The sequence below is a fragment of the Macaca nemestrina genome, chromosome 2, assembly GCF_043159975.1.
Source record: "Macaca nemestrina isolate mMacNem1 chromosome 2, mMacNem.hap1, whole genome shotgun sequence".
Classification (NCBI taxonomy): Eukaryota; Metazoa; Chordata; class Mammalia; order Primates; family Cercopithecidae; genus Macaca; species Macaca nemestrina.
Window position 1 is genome coordinate 130417838 of NC_092126.1, and position 18805 is coordinate 130436642.

At 38.6% G+C, this 18805-nt stretch overlaps 1 long non-coding RNA gene across 1 annotated transcript in view; it reads right to left on the bottom strand.

Annotated features, from left to right (window-relative positions):
* LOC105483678 (uncharacterized) overlaps positions 1-11926 on the bottom strand; it is a 109766-nt gene extending 97840 nt beyond the window's left edge. Inside the window, exons 1-2 of the long non-coding RNA XR_011619408.1 lie at positions 11660-11926; positions 6051-6134 (exon numbers count right to left, since the gene is read on the bottom strand). This is a non-coding gene — a long non-coding RNA (uncharacterized lncRNA). The remainder of the gene's footprint in view (positions 1-6050; positions 6135-11659) is intronic.
* Between the last annotated feature and the right edge of the window lie 6879 nt (positions 11927-18805).

Below are 18805 nucleotides of genomic sequence, written 5' to 3' on the forward strand. Positions count from 1 at the left end.
CAACGAGACAGAAAGTTAACAAGGATATTCAGGAATTAAACTCAGCTCTATACAAGCGGGCCTAATAGACATCTACAGAACTCTCTACCCCAAATCAACAGAATATACATTCTTCTCAGCACCACATCTCACTTATTCCAAAACTGACCACATAGTTGGAAGTAAAGCACTCCTCAGCAAATGTAAAAGAATAGAAATTATAACAAACTGTCTCTCAGACCACAGTGCAATCAAACTAGAACTCAGGATTAAGAAATTCACTCAAAACCACTCAACTACATGGAAACTGAATGACCTGCTCCTGAATGACTACTAGGTACATAATGAAATGAAGGCAGAAATAAAGATGTTCTTTGAAACCAATGAGAACAAAGACACAACATACCGGAATCTCTGGGACACATTTAAAGCAGTATGTAGAGGGAAATTTATAGCACTAAATGCCCACAAGAGAAAGCAGGAAAGATCTAAAATTGACACCCTAACATCACAATTAAAAGAACTAGAGAAGCAAGAGCAAACACATTCAAAAGCTAGCAGAAGGCAAGAAATAACTAAGATCAGAGCAGAACTGAAGGAGATAGAGACACAAAAAGCCCTTCAAAAAATCAATGAATCCAGGAGCTGGTTTTTTGAAGAGATCAACAAAATTGATAGACCGCTAGAAAGACTAATAAAGAAGAAAAAAAGAGATGAATCAAATAGATGCAATAAAAAATGATAAAGGGGATATCACCACTGATCCCACAGAAATACAAACTACCATCAGAGAATACTATAAACACCTCTATGCAAATAAACTAGAAAATCTAGAAGAAATAGATAAATTCCTGGACACATACACTCCCCCAAGACCAAACCAGGAAGAAATTGAATCCCTGAATAGACCAATAACAGGCTCTGAAATTAGTAGCCTACCAACCAAAAAAAGTCCAGGACCAGACGGATTCACAGTCTAATTCTACCAGAGGTACAAGGAGGAGCTGGTACCATTCCTTCTGAAACTATTCCAATCAACAGAAGAAGAGGGAATCCTCCCTAACTCATTTTATGAGGCCAACATCATCCTGATACCAAAGCCTGGCAGAGACACAACAAAAAAAGAATTTTAGACCAATATCCCTGATGAACATCGATGCAAAAATCCCCAATAAAATGCTGGCAAACCAAATCCAGCAGCACATCAAAAAGCTTATCCACCATGAACAAGTGGGCTTCATTCCTGGGATGCAAGGCTGGTTCAACATATGCAAATCAATAAACGTAATCCAGCATATAAACAGAACCAAAGACAAAAGCCACATGATTATCTCAATAGATGCAGAAAAGACCTTTGACAAAATTCAACAGCCCTTCATGCTAAACACTCTCAATAAATTAGGTATTGGTGGAACGTATCTCAAAATAATAAGAGCTATTTATGACAAATCCACAGCAAATATCATACTGAATGGGCAAAAACTGGAAGCATTCCCTTTGATAACTGGCACAAGACAGGGATGCCCTCTCTCACCACTCCTATTTAACATAGTGTTGGAAGTTCTGGCCTGGGCAATCAGGCAGGAGAAAGAAATAAAGGGTATTCAATTAGGAAAAGAAGAAGTCAAATTGTCCCTGTTTGCAGATGACATGATTGTCTATTTAGAAAATCCCATTGTCTCAGCCCAAAATCTCCTTAAGCTGATAAGCAATTTCAGCAAAGTCTCGGGATACAATATCAATGTGCAAAAAATCACAAGCATTCTTATACACCAAGAACAGACAAACAGAGAGCCCAATCATGAGTGAACTCCCATTCACAATTGATTCAAAGAGAATAAAATACCTAGGAATCCAACTTACAAGGGATGTGAAGGACCTCTTCAAGGAGAACTACAAATCACTGCTCAATGAAATAAAAGAGGACACAAACAAATGGAAGAACATTCCATGCTCATGGATAGGAAGAATCAATATCGTGAAAATGGCCATACTGCCCAAGGTAATTTATAGATTCAATGCCATCCCCATCAAGCTACCAATGACTTTCTTCACAGAATTGGAAAAAGCTACTTAAAAGTTCATATGGAACCAAAAAAGAGCCCTCATTGCCAAGACAATCCTAAGCCAAAAGAACAAAGCTGGAGGCATCACACTACCTGACTTCAAACTATACTACAAGGCTACAGTAACCAAAACAGCATGGTACTGGTACCAAAACAGAGATATAGACCAATGGAACAGAACAGAGCCCTCAGAAATAATACCACACATCTACAACCATCTGATCTTTGACAAACCTGACAAAAACAAGAAATGGGGAAAGGATTCCCTATTTAATAAATGGTGCTGGGAAAACTGGCTAGCCATATGTAGAAAGCTGAAACTGGATCCCTTCCTTACACCTTACACAAAAATTAATTCAAGATGGATTAAAGGCTTAAATGTTAGACCTAAAACCATAAAAACCCTAGAAGAAAACCTAGGCAATACCATTCAGGACATAGGCATGGGCAAGGACTTCATGTCTAAAACACAAAAAGCAATGGCAACAAAAGCCAAAATTGACAAATGGGATTTAATTAAACTAAAGAACTTCTGCACAGCAAAAGAAACTACCATCAGAGTGAACAGGCAACCTACAGAATGGGCGAAAATTTTGGCAATCTAATCATCTGACAAAGGGCTAATATCCAGAATCTACAAAGAACTCAAACAAATTTACAAGAAAAAAACAACCCCATCAAAAAGTGGGCAAAGGATATGAACAGACACTTCTCAAAAGAAAACATTTATGTAGCCAACAGACACATGAAAAAATGCTCATCATCACTGGCCATCAGAGAAATGCAAATCAAAACCACAATGAAATACCATCTCACACCAGTTAGAATGGTGATCATTAAAAAGTCAGGAAACAACAGGTGCTGGAGAGCATGTGGAGAAATAGGAACACTTTTACACTGTTGGTGGGACTGTAAACTAGATCAACCATGTGGAAGACAGTGTGGCGATTTCTCAAGGATCTAGAACAAAAATACTCTCTGACCCAGCCATCCCATTACTGGGTATATACCCAAAGGATTATAAATCATGCTGCTATAAAGACACATGCACATGTATGTTTATTGCAGCACTATTCACAATAGCAAAGACTTGGAACCAACCCAAATTTCCATCAATGATAGACTGGATTAAGAAAATGTGGCACATATACACCATGGAATACTATGCAGCCATAAAAAAGGATGAGTTCATGTCCTTTGTAGGGACATGGATGCAGCTGGAAACCATCATTCTGAGCAAACTATCACAAGGACAGAAATCCAAACACCAAATATTCTCACTGATAGGTGGGAATTGAACAATGAGATCAATTGGACACAGGAAGGGGAACACCACACACCAGGGCCTGTCATGGGGTGGGAGGAGGGGGGAGGGGGTGGGAGGAGGGGGGAGGGATAGCATTAGGAGATACACCTAATGTAAATGACAAGTTAATGGGTGCAGCACACCAACATGGCACATGTATACATATGTAACAAACCTGCACATTATGCATATGTACCCTAGAACTTAAAGTATAATAAACAAAATTTTAAAAATCAATTATTGTCATTCATCGAATAGGCAGAATTGGGTGAACTGGCTCTTCTATATGACAGAACATTATATACTAATTTAAAAATATATTTTCTCTCAATTTATTATCCTGAAGAGATTTGTGATGGTGGGGGGAGGGCAAAAGGGGAGAAAGGGGAAAAACTAATAAAGTAAAATATATACTGCTATAGTTTGAATGTGTGTCCTTGCGAAAATCTCATAATGTAATCCCCAATGTTGGAGGTAGGGCCTGGTAGGAGGTGATGGGATCCTGGGGGTGGGTTTCTCATGAATGGCTTAGTGCCATCCCTCATATTACTGTTCTCGTGATAGTGAGTTCTTGTGTGATCTGCTCGCTTAAAATTGTGTGGCCCTCCTCCTCACTCTCTTGCTCCTGCTCTGACCATGTGATATGCCTGTTCCTCTTTTGACTTCTGCCATGATTATAAGTTTCCTGAGGTCTCCCTGGAAGTTCAGCAGATGCTGGTACCATGCTTCCTATATAGCCTACAGAACCATGAGCCGATTAAATCTCTTTTGCTTATAAATTACCCAGTCTCAGGTATTTATTTATAGCAGGGTGAGAACAGACTAATATAGATATAGAATAAAGGCTTATGAGTTAGTGGTTTATTATTACTGTTGCTAACCTTTCAATAATTTCTGCATGGAGGAGCTGCCCTCCTATGTATCTCAGGTACACTTTTTTTTTTGGCAATTCTGGGAACAATCGTTTCTAAAGAATCTGAAATGATTTGCACATAATTGCCTGTATGGCACTACTGAAATCAGTCTTTTAAAAAAATACTTATTTTCATTGGAGTTCACAAAGAAGGAATTTACATGTTCCAAAATTAAGGGCTGATGTTGATACAGAGAAAGATAGCAACATTTCAATAGTATTGTATGAACAAATGAGATTCACTTCTCAGAGGATTTCATCCTGTCTCATCAGGTACTACTGGTTAATAGACCAGAGAAAATAATGACACCTGTTAATTTATTCAGGGCTTATAATTCACCAGGCACTAATGTGAGTACTAGACATACACTACCTAATTTCATTTTGCTATATTCTGATAACAACCCTAATGCTATTACATAAGCATTGCACATAAGCATTGTACAACACATTGTACATATGAAGAAACTGAGGCACAAATAAGTTTAATACCTTACCCACAGTCACACAGCAAGTAAGATGGCAGAGCCAGGATTTGAATCTAGGCAGCTGGCTCCAAGCCCATAGCGAAAATTCTTTAGACGTGACTCTGAAAAATATTTTTTTATCTGATATTCACATGTCTTTGGGTACATTTAATATGCTTCACCCCAAATATCTGATATTCATATGTCTCTGGTACATTTAATATGTTTCACTTCAAATTGTAAAGTCTGAAGTACTTGAGATGGAGTCTTGCTGTGTCACCCAGGCTGGAGTGCCATGGCGCGATCTTGGCTCACTGCAACCTCCACCTCCTGGGTTCAAGCCATTGTCCTGCCTCTGCCTTCTGAGCAGCTGGGACTACAGGTGTGCACCACCATGCCCGGCTAATTTTTGTATTTTTTGGTAGAGATGGGGTTTCACCGTGTTGGCCGGGCTGGTCATGAACTCCTGACCTCAAGGTATCTGCCTGCCTCAGCCTCCCAAAGTGCTGGGATTACACATGTGAGCCACCGTGCCCAGCCTAAAGTACATTTTTATAACTACAAAAGTTTATGAAACAAATAATTTAAACCTATTCATCCAAATATGTACTAGAGAATAAAATTAACTCACACATTCCACCAAGGGTGTGGATAAAAGAATACTAAATATAAGGTGAAATGCTTGAAGGAGGCAGAAATGATTGAAGACAGCTTCACTAGGATGAAACTCAAAGAAATGTCATGAGAAGCATGGGTATATTAGAGCAGATACTCAATTTGCACAAGACATAGGAGCTGAAACCTCCCAAACACTTCTGAAAGCTATCTTACCCTATAATGCAGTAAGGATGACCAACATTTAAGGGTTCCTTCAGACACTTAAGGAGGGTTGCCAGACTCATGATATACTCATTGCTAAGGGAGGGCTGGGGATACAGAAGAAAAGAGAATCAGGACTTCAGCTCATGAGCAAGTTCCTTTCAAAGGCATTCTGCTGCTTCCCAAGGCATCTATAAAATGTTTACTTAGAGTCTTTTAGGCGTCTGGAACATAATAGCTGGAATAAAAACACTAGGCATATTCTAGTTGTTAGAACTATGGAGTATGAGTCACGATTAAACATTAATATTACATTGTGTTTGTGTCCAAAGAAAATACTGAGATATGTTGTCAAGAGTTACTCTTCACCTATGATTTCTGCTCCTCCTTCAGGTTTCAGGATGAATACAACTTCCTATTATTTTCCTTTGCAATGTTTGTTAAGGCTTGCAATGGCTGTATTATTTGCCTGCCTTATTAATTATTTATTTATTGTTTACCTCCTCTGCACCAGAAGTCAGGAACTTTGCCAGTCTTACTCAGCACTGCATCCTCATAATGGTGTCTGAATCCTAGGGTAGTACCTGGCGAAAAACAGGAGCTTAATAAATGACTAAATGAATGAATATACAAATGAATGAATGAATGACACAGAATTTAAATGCAGATGTAGGGTGATCAGTAAGCCTCAGTCACTAGGTAATTGACTCACACTCAAATATTTGTTTTATAGCCTACAGTATAATTTCACTAAGTGGCTCAGCAAAATTATAAGCAATTATATTCATATACCTGCTATCTCTCAAATGGCTGAAACTAGAATTACCGAGAGTGCAAATTCTGAGAATCTCGTGTACAGCAAGTCAAATCCTAGTGCATATAAGAATTACCTGCCTGGGGAGCTTTCAAAGTGTCATTTCCCAGCTTCCATCCTGCCTGTGCTAAAATGACCAGTAGACAGAGAACTAGGGAATCTAAAATCAAATCCTGACTCTGTAAAGACGATGTGAATCCAGGCATGTATGTATCATTTGTTTGCCTCTCTGCAAAATGAGAGGAATAGATTAAATAAACTTCGACTTTCTTTCTGTGTATGCGAGTCCGTATGCATTTGAGCAATGTGTTAGGCCTTATATTGAGTATAAAGAAACGTAATTTATATTTAAAGTCTAACTGGCACAAATAAAAGTTATATTTACAGAGCACAATGTGATATTTGATATATGTGTATACTGTTAAGTGATTAAATCAAACTAACATATCCATCCACTTACACACATATAATGTTTTTGTGCTGAGAACAATTAAGATCTACTTTTTTGGCAATTTTCAAGTATCCAGTTCATTATTGTTAACTATAATCCCCATGCTGTATAATTGATCTCCAGAGCATATTCATCCTGTCTAAATGAGGCTTTGTACCCTTTGACCAACATCTCCCCATTGGAAGAAAATCATTTAAACAAAACAAAAGCTAAATAAGAGTACCAAATGGCAGTTGAGAGTTACCACCTTTCTTGGGTCCTAAGATGCACATCTTTCCTTCCATATTTAATATTTTTGAAATTGAGATGCATCTAACAATTGAAATTTAAAAAAAAAAACTTTCAAAGAAGAGAAATAAATTGTGATGTCATCTTCCCTTGCATATTAAGTAAATGGACGCATTTCTAGAAACGACACCTCACAGTGGTCCTGTGAATCTTAACTGAACCTGGGGACACCTGACAGTTGCTTTATGCATTTAGAAAACATGTCAGGTGTTTTCTAAAATGGTAATACTGTGATGCAATCCTGAAACACAAATATATGTGGTAAGCAGAGGACTGCTGGTAACACAGCAGGCAACGCAAATAACAGCAGGAGAATCTGCGAAATTTGTCAGGATAACTCATGGAAATTCAAAGTGAGGAGAGGTTGGCATTTTTGATTTATGTATCTTGAAAGGCTATTATGTATCTTGAAAGGCTACGTTGCTGAACACCTGCCCATCAGAAACCCTTGTCACTTTTAAGAGAAGTTAAATATGTAATTACATTTAAGGAGAGGGCAAAATGATATGCTCAGTCAAATAGAAAACGCAGAGGAAACCTCAGTATGCTTTAATATACCTCAAGAGGAATCTGTCAGAGAGCAGATCAGTGGTTGCTTAGGGTTGGCGTTGGGAGAGGGAGGGAGGGATAACAAAGGGAGTACAAAGAAACTTTTGGGGGTGATGGATATGTTCATTATCTTGATTGTGGTGATAGTTTCACGGGTAAATACAAACATCAACACATCAACTTATGCATTTTAAATATGTGTATTTTGGTGTACTTCAATTATTCTTCATAAAATGGAAAAGGTGCTTATTTTGTCAACAATGAAAATCCACAGAGATCAAGGTCACAGGTATGGAGTATTGAAGGAAGTAAGTCATGAGATGACATGCCGAATGATTCAGGAGACTCTTCAGAATCTGAATAACGATATCATCATCCCCTTCTCACCAACACTAGTATTTGTTCAGCACTCACTCTTCATGGACCAGGCATTCTACAAGAAATTTTACTGTATCATCACATTTAATCATCACAACCACCCTGGAAGGCTTATCTCACTATTATCTCCATTTTACTGATAAGAAAGTGAAGCCATATAAAGGGTAAAACTTGCCCTAGATTGCAGAACTAATAATGCAAGATTTGAACCAGTTGGAATCCATGCTCTTAAACCACTCTTCTAGGTGGCCCTTAACACTGGGAATAAAATACTTAAACATTGCTATTCGATAGGATTTCTCATATTGCTAGCTAAGGATAGAATAAAGAACAATGATGTTTCTTTAAAAGTTCTATAACTTGATCAAATTGGACATGTAGCAGCATAATTCACAATTGCAAAATTATAGAACCAGCCCAAATGCTCATCAAGCAACGAGTGGATAAGGAAAATGTGATATATATATTGCATATTTATATACCATGGAATACTTCTCAGCCATATATATATAAATATATATATATATATACACTCACCATGGAATACTAATCAGCTATAAAAAAGAACAAGATAATGGTATTTACAGCATCCTGGATGGAACTGGAGACCATTATTCTAACTGAAGTAACTCAGGAATGGAAAACCAAACATCATATGTTCTTATTCATAAATGGAAGCTAGGCTGTGAGGATGCAAAGGCATAAGAATGATACAATGGACTTTGGGGAATTAGGGAAAAGGGTGGGAAGGTTTGAGGGCTAAAAGAATACACACTGGATACAGTATACACTGCTTGGGTTGTGGGTGCACCAAAATCTAAGAAATCACCACTAAAGAACTTATTCATGTAACCAAATACCACCTGCTCCTGAAAACCAACTGAAATAAAAAAAGTTCTATAACTTGAAAGGCCTACATGAATATATCAAATATCTGGCATATTCAAGGGTAATCACAAGGTGAAAGTCTATCCTATAAACAGTACTTGGGGACTTTAGATAGGTCTGTAGTTTGATCATTCTGTAGTTAGGGTTTTCAATTGTGGTGAGCAAGGGACAGAGATGCCTAAATTTTGGTTTGGTATTTCATTACTTTTTTTTCTTTTTTTTTTTTTTTTTTTGAGACAGAGTTTCGCTCTTGTTGCCCAGGCTGGAGTGCAATGGTGCGATCTCGGTTCACTCAACCTCTGCCTCCCAGGTTCAAGCGATTCTCCTTCCTCAGCCTCCCTAGTAGCCCTAGAAGCTGTAATTATAGGCATGTGCCACCACGCCCAGCTAATTTTGTATTTTTAGTAGAGATGGGGTTTCTCCATGTTGGTCAGGCTGGTCTCCAACTCCTGACCTCAAGTGATCCACCCACCTTGGCCTCCCAAAGTGCTGGGATTACAGGCATGAGCCACCGTGTGCAGACAGTATTTCATTACCTTATAAGAAAAAGGATGGTGAATCAAGGAGTCCAGAGGGACTTGGAAACATTGAACATTTCCAAGCATCATGCTCTGCGAGGCATATATTCTTGGTTGTTGCCTTATGTATATAACATAAAATCTATTATTCTAGCCATTTTTTAAGTATGCAGCTCAATGACATTACATGTATTTGTTGCCTTTTTTTTTTTTTTTCAAAGGTAGTATTTCATCCTGAGGAGACAGTTGTGTGATGAAGTTGCATGCGTGCTGCAGTCTAATAGATTGCTGTTTGATTTCCACTTCTGTCTTTTTGTAGGGTATGACCTTGGACGATTTGAAAACCTCTCTATCCTTCAGTTTCCTCATCTGTAAAATGATGTTCATAAAGGCCTACCAGACAGTACTGCTGCAAGCATTAATCAATAAAATGTTTGGAAATTGCTCAGTATAATTTCTGGCATGGCGTAAAAGCTTTCAATATGCTATAGAAAATGTAGCTATTATAAATCCATCAAACGTTTCTGCAAGTCAGTGGTTCTTAACCTCCTGGAGAAAGGTGAACCTAAGGGGGTCCTGAATTGGGTTTGAGGGGTCCTTTAAGTGTCTTAAAGGATGTATAAATTCATGTATCTTCCCTCTGTGTTTGGGAAAAAGACACATAACTTTCATCAGATTTTCAAAGAAGTATTAGAAGTAGGAGGGTGAAAACAGAAAACTTACTAGAGAAATACATATAACCAGATCAACCTCACTTAATCTGCTATTCAGGGGCTTTGACCTTTGACCTAAGTTTTTCCCTTTCCTCTGTAGGGACTGTGGGTGAGTAGAAGAGCAAAAGGCTTATTCTTTGCCTTAGGGATACCTAATGGTGTTGCATATAAGGGGGTGTGAGTCACACCCCCTGGAGTTGTGGCCTGCAGTCTGCAGAGTTTGACCTACTTTTCCCCCACACTCTTGGCACAGTACAGCTGCATGGTCCTGAGGACACAGTGCTAACTGGACCGCAGGGTTACTATGGGATTGTGCGTGGGAAGACATGGAACTCACAGAGTTAAGATGGTTTCACAGCCTGTGCCCTCACTTGGCTCTCTGGCCCCTAGACTTTCACAGTACAGCACTTTGCACATACATCTAACAAGATCACCTGGGGAACTTGCAAATACATGGACTCTCACTTAGTAGGTCTGGGTTGGGGCTGGGATTCTGTATTTCTAACAAGTTTCCAGGGGATCACACTTGGAATAGTGAGGCTCTAACCTTTTCATGTTAGTTTACTTGTCTGTTTCCCCAGTTGTCTCTGGGCAAAATGAAGGCAGGGGACAGGACCTTGTCTTAGTCTCTTTCTGAGGGGCTTAGTACCGAGATGACACATAGGAGTTGAAAGTAAATGCTTAATATGTGTAAGGAAGGAAAAAGGAAGGAAACAGAGAGGGAAGGAAGAAAGGAAGAAACAAAAGGAAGGAAGGTCCGGGCATGGTGGCTCACACCTGTAATCCCAGTACTTTGGGAGGCTGATGCGGGTGGATTGCTTGCGCCCAGGAGTTTGAGGCCAGCCTAGGCAAATGACAAAACCCCATCTCTACAAAAAATACAAAAAATTAGCCAGGCATGGTGGCACACGCCTGTGGTCTCAGCTACTCGGGAGGCTGAGTTGGGAGGATCACCTGAGCCTGGGGAGGTCGAGGTCATCATGAGCTGTGATCATGCCACTGTACTGCAGCCTGGGTGATAGAGCAAGATGCTGAGAAAAGGAAGGAAGGAAGGAAGGGAGGGAGGGAGGGAGGTGGGTGAAGGGTGGAGGGGGAGGGAGGAGGGGGAGGAAGGAGAGGGAAGGAGAGGCAGGAGACGGAAGGAGAGAATGGAAAGAAAGGAGAAAAAAGAAAGGTATGTAGTTTTGAGCAGAAAGGGGTTGTACACTGAAGGCATGTAAGCATGTAGCTGTCATAACTGGATGCATTTTCCAGATACATTTCTGCCTCTAAGATGAAAGTTTCTTCCCTCTCTGAGATCAAGGAAGGCTCTCTGCCAGAAAAAGGAGAGGAAATAGAAGTCACCAAGCTGACCACTAATCAAGAGACTGAAGTTGGTCTCCAACAGACAATTCTCTAATTTCTACAAAATGAGAACATTCACTGTGTAATGAAATTCACTGTGTAGAACATCCTGAGCATAAAAATCTACAAGACGTAGACAGCTGCTCACAGGGCCATATTTAAATACCTTTTCTCGGAGTAGGCTGTTCTTTGACATGGACTGCGAAGTTTTATTTATGCAGTTATTTTATCACCTTTATTGCAAATGCATAAAAAGTAAAGACTCAAGGAAAGAAGGAAGGTTCTAAAAACGTTCTTCATAGAGGCAGACACAAACTGGGGTTGAAAAACCCAATTATCTTCTGTCACTTATATCACTCTAGTTGGAAACAGCTTTAACACCAGGAGTGACCACATATTACCTATCGTGCTCAGAGTCACCACTGCATTTGCTTTCTAGTAGATGATTTAACAGAGAATGTTAGTGCCACTGGTTAGAATGCGGTTTCTAGGCGTCACATTATTTCATCAGGCAATGATGAATCACGCTGCGGTTCTCACATCGACTTTCCCATGACCTCTGAGCAACAAGGGAAAGCCGAAGAACAATTCTGGGAGTTTGATTTCCCTAACAAAGCAACAGAAGGCCCAGATTAAACTGGCCTCTTTGAAACTTAAAAGGAACCACCATTTGTCACCTTTTAAGGGGGCAAGCTGATTAATGGGCAGTGAATAATCACAACACAATTCACTGATTAAATGTGTAGCCATTGTAAATGCAGATCCGAACCCTTACAAAGAAATAAATGCAGATCTTCCATGAATTTCGCTGATTCTGCTTATAAGTTTTGTATTTACAAAGAAAGTAAAAATTGTCAAGGCAATTTTTAAGGAAGAGCTTAAGAGGAAAAAGTAAACCTTTAGCACAAGTTGCAAATGCAGTTAGCTTATTAAACATTATCTTGTTGTTACAACCCATCTTATGCCACATCCCAAAAAGGGCACAGAAACTATCCTGACTCAAATGTCACCTAAAATGTCTGAAAGTTTCCATGATGATGTTGATAATGGTGATAATGACAGCAACTAAGTTGTCATCAACTGGGTACTCTAAGTATTCTGCATATATTAAGTTGTCTACTCCTCAACAAAATATAAAATAGGTGCTTATTAACTCCATTTTTACAGATGAGGAATCTGAGACATACAGAGTTTAAATAACTTGTCTAAAATTACATAGGTGGTTAATGGCACAATGTACTCAACTTTGGGTAATCTGGCCTTGGCACATGTGCTTTTGAGTCCTCCTAGCATTGATATTGATGATACAAATAAACTAAATGATGTGCAACCATGACACTGCAGAGTCCATGATATTTACTTCAACTGTCTATGAAGTAGCTCTCCTGGCTCTAATAGTCCATAAGACTATAAACCTCATGGAATAGTCTCATTCCATGAGCAATTGTTCAATAGGCAAATGACTTTAGTTGAGTGGTTCAGTCCATGTCAATCTAATAATAAGTGCCTATTAAGTCCTGGTTGTGGCGCAAGAGAGGAGAGAGGATGATGGGGGGAGAACATTAAAGAAACATAGAAAGTTGTCCCTGTCCTTATGTCACATCTTCTAAAAGATGTGCTTGAGTTAAAGATGCTTGGACTTTGAGAGATTTTGTCAAAGAGGACTGTATTACCGCCCTAAAGGGAAGCCAAGAGTGATGGAAGTGATTTCCGCTGTCCAGCATCCTCTCACCCTTCCGTTGGTAACTTCATCCTGAACTTTTCAAAGTACCTAATCTCCCATTTCCCTAACATGCACAGTCTTGCTTTAAGGTCAGAGGATAGGTAAGTGCCCTGAGTTCTGCCATTCAGAATCATCCTCCTGGAAATTCAAATTTTGAGCAGAGTCATACATGGACAAAAAAAACTTCAACATCAATGAAAACTTCATACATTCATCCTTGGCATCTGCCCCAGCAGGTACAAGAATCCACAGATGCTCAAGTCCCTGCTATAAAATGGCATAATAGTTGCATATAACCTACCTACATCCTCCTGTATACATTAAATCATTTCTAGCTTACAATACATAATACAATGTAAATGCTATGTAACAGTTGTTATGCTGTATTATCTTTTTTAAATTGTTGTATTATTTTTATTAGCTTTTCCTGAACATTTTCAATCTGTAGTTGGTTGAATCTGTAGATGCTGAATCTACAGATATGAAGGGCCAATTGCACTGAGTTGGAGAAGCTTGATCCAATTCTGCTACCTGGATAACGAGACCCCAGTACTACCCTGCTTTCTGCCCTTCAGGATCTTGTTCTTGAAGTGTTGCTTTGATTCCGTGTGATCCCTCAAGTCCTTCAACACATTCATTTTTGGCTTCAGTTGTCCAGGTTTTGTTCCTTGTAACCATGTAACCCTACCTGGTACACTACAATTACATATTCAGTTATTCTATGTTCCAGTTAACATTTAATTACATGTACCTCAAGTCACTTTATAGAAGCATTGTTGGTAATAAAGGGGAACAACTAGGTAGGATTTAAATAAGCCTGCTGATGAAAGTCAATGTGACTGTATTATTCCATAAAGAAAATACACTAAAAACGTCCCCCAAACTCTTTCTGCATTTATTTCATTAACTGAATGGAATACTGAACCGAGAATCAGAAGACCTAACTGCTAGATCCAGCTCAATGACAGAAAGTCTATGTGACCTTGGGTTATTATTTTACATGTGTAAGATGGAGTAGAGAGGGTCTTTGAGTGTTCCTCTCATAAGTCATAAGGTTCCAAATGGAAAAAAATGTGCCTTAGAAATTACTGAGGAATTGAGTAGATGCATCTTGAGGCCTCTTTTTTTTCTGAAAATGAAGACATTTTCCTCATACAGATTAATAAGCAGAGTTGAGTTCCAAATAGACTTCTTGAAGTAGAAATCTTACGGTGAACATGTTATGAAGGAGCCAGGCTGTTTCTCATGCCTGTAATCATCTTATATTTAAGAGGAGAACTCCAAAGGTCAGGATTATCAAATAGCTCTTCTGTTACCTGACTGGAACCTAGTTATGGATCAATCCCAAGAAGGTGAACAATTAGTATTATTTAATTTTTAGTTATTTATAAGTGAGTTTCAGATTAATTTTGATCTTCAAAGGAAATGAAGCAAAATGAATCATAAAGCTTACTGGGTTATTTTGTTGGCAACTATTCAAACTTTATAGTTTCAAGTTCAGATATATCGCCAAAGAGGAAGAAATAAAAAAATACAACTGTCATTTGAAATAAACAGTTTGAATCCTGAATAGTATTTATCTTTTCTTTTTTTTTTTTCTTTTCTGGGACAGAATTTTGCTCTTGTTGCCCAGGCTGGAGTACAGTGGCATGATCTTGGCTCACTGCAACCTCCATCTCCCAGGTTCAAGCAATTCTCCTGCCTCAGCCTCCCTAGTAGCTGGGATTACAGGTGCCTGCTACCAGGCCTGACTAATTTTGGGGATTTTTAGTAGAGACGGGGTTTTACCATGTTGGCCAAGCTGGTCTTGAACTCCTGACCTGAGGAGATCCACCCGCCTCTGCCTCCCAAATTGCCGGGATTACAGGTGTGAGCCACTGTGCCCTGGCCTATCTTTTCATCTTATTTCCTCATCATATACTTCTCTGACTTCCAAAGGCCCCCCAAACCACAAGTCTCCTAAAGCAACTCCTGCTCTGTTTCTGCTTATTCTGGGGTTCACCCCTTTTGCAACTTAATGACATCACCTCCTAGCCCTATAGTCAGTGGCCTTGTGCTGAGCAAAATGGTCTGTTCATTCAGTGAAAGGCTAAATATCAAAGTGCCCTGATCAATTTTACCTGGAGCTAAATTCATCAGACAGGATGAGAGAACATTATTGATGGGAAAAGGTACTTCTTTCAAATATCACAGAAACTTACACACACAAAATTACAAAGGTATACAAAATACTAAGATATGTTTTCCTATAGCAATGGGGTTTTTCTTTCAAAAAAATTTCAGAACATATTTTTTTCCCAATCATTAATTTTTTCTGATTTCATCAGTTAACATGATTAAGATGAAATGAGATAATATAAGAAAAGCCATCAACACCACTTTGAGGTTTTACAATACCCACCAACTCTTGAGCTCTGACATTGGCTCGACAACAGGCACTGTTGTGAACTATACGCAAATCATATTATTTACTTCTTACTGTCCTTCAAAACAGATACTATTACTCTTGCTATTTTCCCGATAAGGAAACTAAAGCTCAGAGTGAGAGAGTACTGTGCCCAAGGTCATACAGCTAAGGAGCAGTAGAGCTAGAAGTCACAGCTAGGCCTCCACTTAAGATTCAAGCTTTTAACTACTCTGTCATATTAAGAAATTCAAGGTGAATCCCAAAGAAAAAGAAAGCAGATTGTGGTTTCTTGTAAATGTTGAAATATTAACTGAATATTGTGCCAAAAGGAGAAAAAAACAACATTTTCCCCCTTTGAAATGGCACTGTCAGGAATGACTGAGGCTACTGTGTGTGTATGACATCTGACGTCTGGACCACGAGGCACCAGCATGTCCCATGATTTTGCATTTGACCTCATGATCTGGGATCTTCCCGGTGGTATGATTTAGTGGGGCAGGGGTCGGGAGGTCGTTGTCCTTAATGTCGGCTTCTCATCATTGAGAGGTAAAAGCTAGAGTTCTTGTGACCTAAGCAAAGAGTGGCTTTGACTGGAGGTTGGATTTACAAGAAGATCCATCTGTGCAGCCTCCGTGGGAGGGGGTCGCATATTTATCTCCCAAGAATTTGACACAAGCCATTTGTCAGCCACAGTCACATGTGCTTGCTGTTTCCATGCTTGCTCCTTTTAGTCAAAGCAACTTTAGTTGAGAGCACAACTGTGGGGTGCCAGGTGTTGATATTTTAGAAACAAACAGTGGTAAGGGACAGCTGTGGTGGCGGATTTCAATTTTTTTTTTTTTTTTTCTCCGCCAAGCATACTAGGCCAGATGAAATTAAAGAGTTTCAGATACTAAGTCTTTGCATCTCCACAGTGTGCGATTTGTGATGACCTTTCTCTCAGGGACTCCCCCCGGAATTTACCTTCATTCTGAGGTCAGAGCTTCAAAGGACTGTGCTGCAGCACGTATACCTTGTGAATGCCATGAGCGATCCTTCAGATTTTCCTGTACTTTCTGTATTGTTCCAGCCTCTCCACCACTGTGCCTGTTCTCATCATTATCATTCATCAATATGCCCACTTTCATGTCAATTCAAATTCAGTGTGACATTTGCTTTCACTTTCCTTTGTGGGTCAACATCCTTCTGAGCCTCACAAGTGCTGGTTATTGCATAATAATTACTGCTCTGGGTAATACTCATTTGTGTGTTCTGATTTAATTAAGGGAGAAATAATTTAATGAGATTTCTATGAATTCTTTTTGTTTTTCAGGTAAAAGCGGCACAGTGCTAACAAAAATCACTCCTCCAGATTTTTAAATTCTTTAATAGGTAGTAAAATCAGACCCTCAAATAAAGTAAAATTTTAGTTTGGTACAGGATTAGTGGGACATTACTTTGATTTTTTTTAATAGTTCAGGTTAGTGGTTATAGAAAATGCTGTGTTCACACTGGCACTTAACTCCTTTGAGAATCTTATGAAAGCTATATACCTCTGCCCCCCCAAAAATGCAAATATGTTCAAGGTTTCAGATTCACTTCCAGGTTTTCGTGGATCCAGTGAACATTTCACCATGTATATTCTAGGCTTTTGCTAAGAGAACTTTTCTGTGATGAAATGTTCATATCCACACTGTCCAGTATGGTAGCCATGAAATACATGTGGCTATTGAACATTTGAAATATGGCAGATGCAAATGAGGCACTGAATTGTTAATTTAATTTACATTTAAAGAGCCACATGTGGCTAGGAGGTACTATATTGGGTGGTTAGCTCTAGACAAGAGGTTCACAGACATAAGACTAAGACCCATATACATATAGGTTTTTTTTAAAGCAGCTTTATTAAGATCACATATCATACAATTTGATCATTTAAATTATGCAATTTAATAATTTTTAGTATATTTACACTTATACAAACCATCACCACAATTAATCTTAGAATATTTCTCTCACCCAAAAAGAAATCCTAAATTCCACTAATGATGGAATTTCCCATTTTCCCTCAGTTTCTCCTAGACCTAGGTAACCATGAATCTACTCTTTTTTTCTCCAAGATTTGTCAATTCTGAACATTCTAGATAAATGGAATCATGATTTTTTCTTCGTGACTGGCTTCTTTACATCATTCGTTGAAATGTTCTTTTGGATGTTGTTAATCCATGATGTTGTATCAATGATACTGATCATGAGGTATCAGTGATTGTGATGAACAGTACTTCATTCATTTATGTTGTTGAATAATATTTCATTGTATGAATATATCACATTTTGTTTATCCATTCATAAGTTGATAAGCATTTGGGTTGCTTCCACTTTTTGGCTGTGATGAATGCTGCTGCTATGAATATCCATGGGTATCTGTATGGATGCATGTTTCCAATTCTCTTGGGTATATATCTAGGAGTGGAATTGCTGGATCATGTGGTAACTCATCTGTAACATGTTTGGCACTGCCAAATTGTTTTTCTAAGTGGTTGCACTGTTTTACATTACCTCCAGCAATGCATGGAGGCTTCAATTTCTCTACATCCTCACAAATGCTTGTTATATATGCTTATTAATTTAAGCATTTTGGCAGGGGGCAAAGTAGTATCTTATTATGGTTTTGGCTTGTATTTTCCTAATGGTTAAGGATGTGGAGCATCTCTTCATGTGATTATTGACCATTTGCACATATTTTTTTGGAAAATGTCTGTTAAAATCCTTTGTCAATTTTTTGATTGGGTAATTGGTATTTTTACTGTGGAGTTGTAAGCATTCTTTATATATTCTGGATAAGTCCCTATCATACATATATGATATACATCATATTTGTATTTTATAAACAAAAGATTTACAAATACATTCTTTCATTCTCCGGGTTGTCTTTTTAGTTTCTTAATGGTGTTCTTTAAGACACAATTTTTTCATTTTAGTAAAGTCCAGTTTATCTGGACTTTACGATTTTGGGGTCAATTAGGCTTTTGACGGCATAGGAAAAAAATCATAGCCTGATCCAAGGTCATGAAGATTTACTCTATGTTTTCTGCTAACAGTTACAGATTTAGCTCTTATATTTTGGCCTGTGATATATCTTGAGTTCATCTTTTGTTTATGCCATGAGGATGGGGTCCAACTCTGTTCTTTTGTAAGTGGAT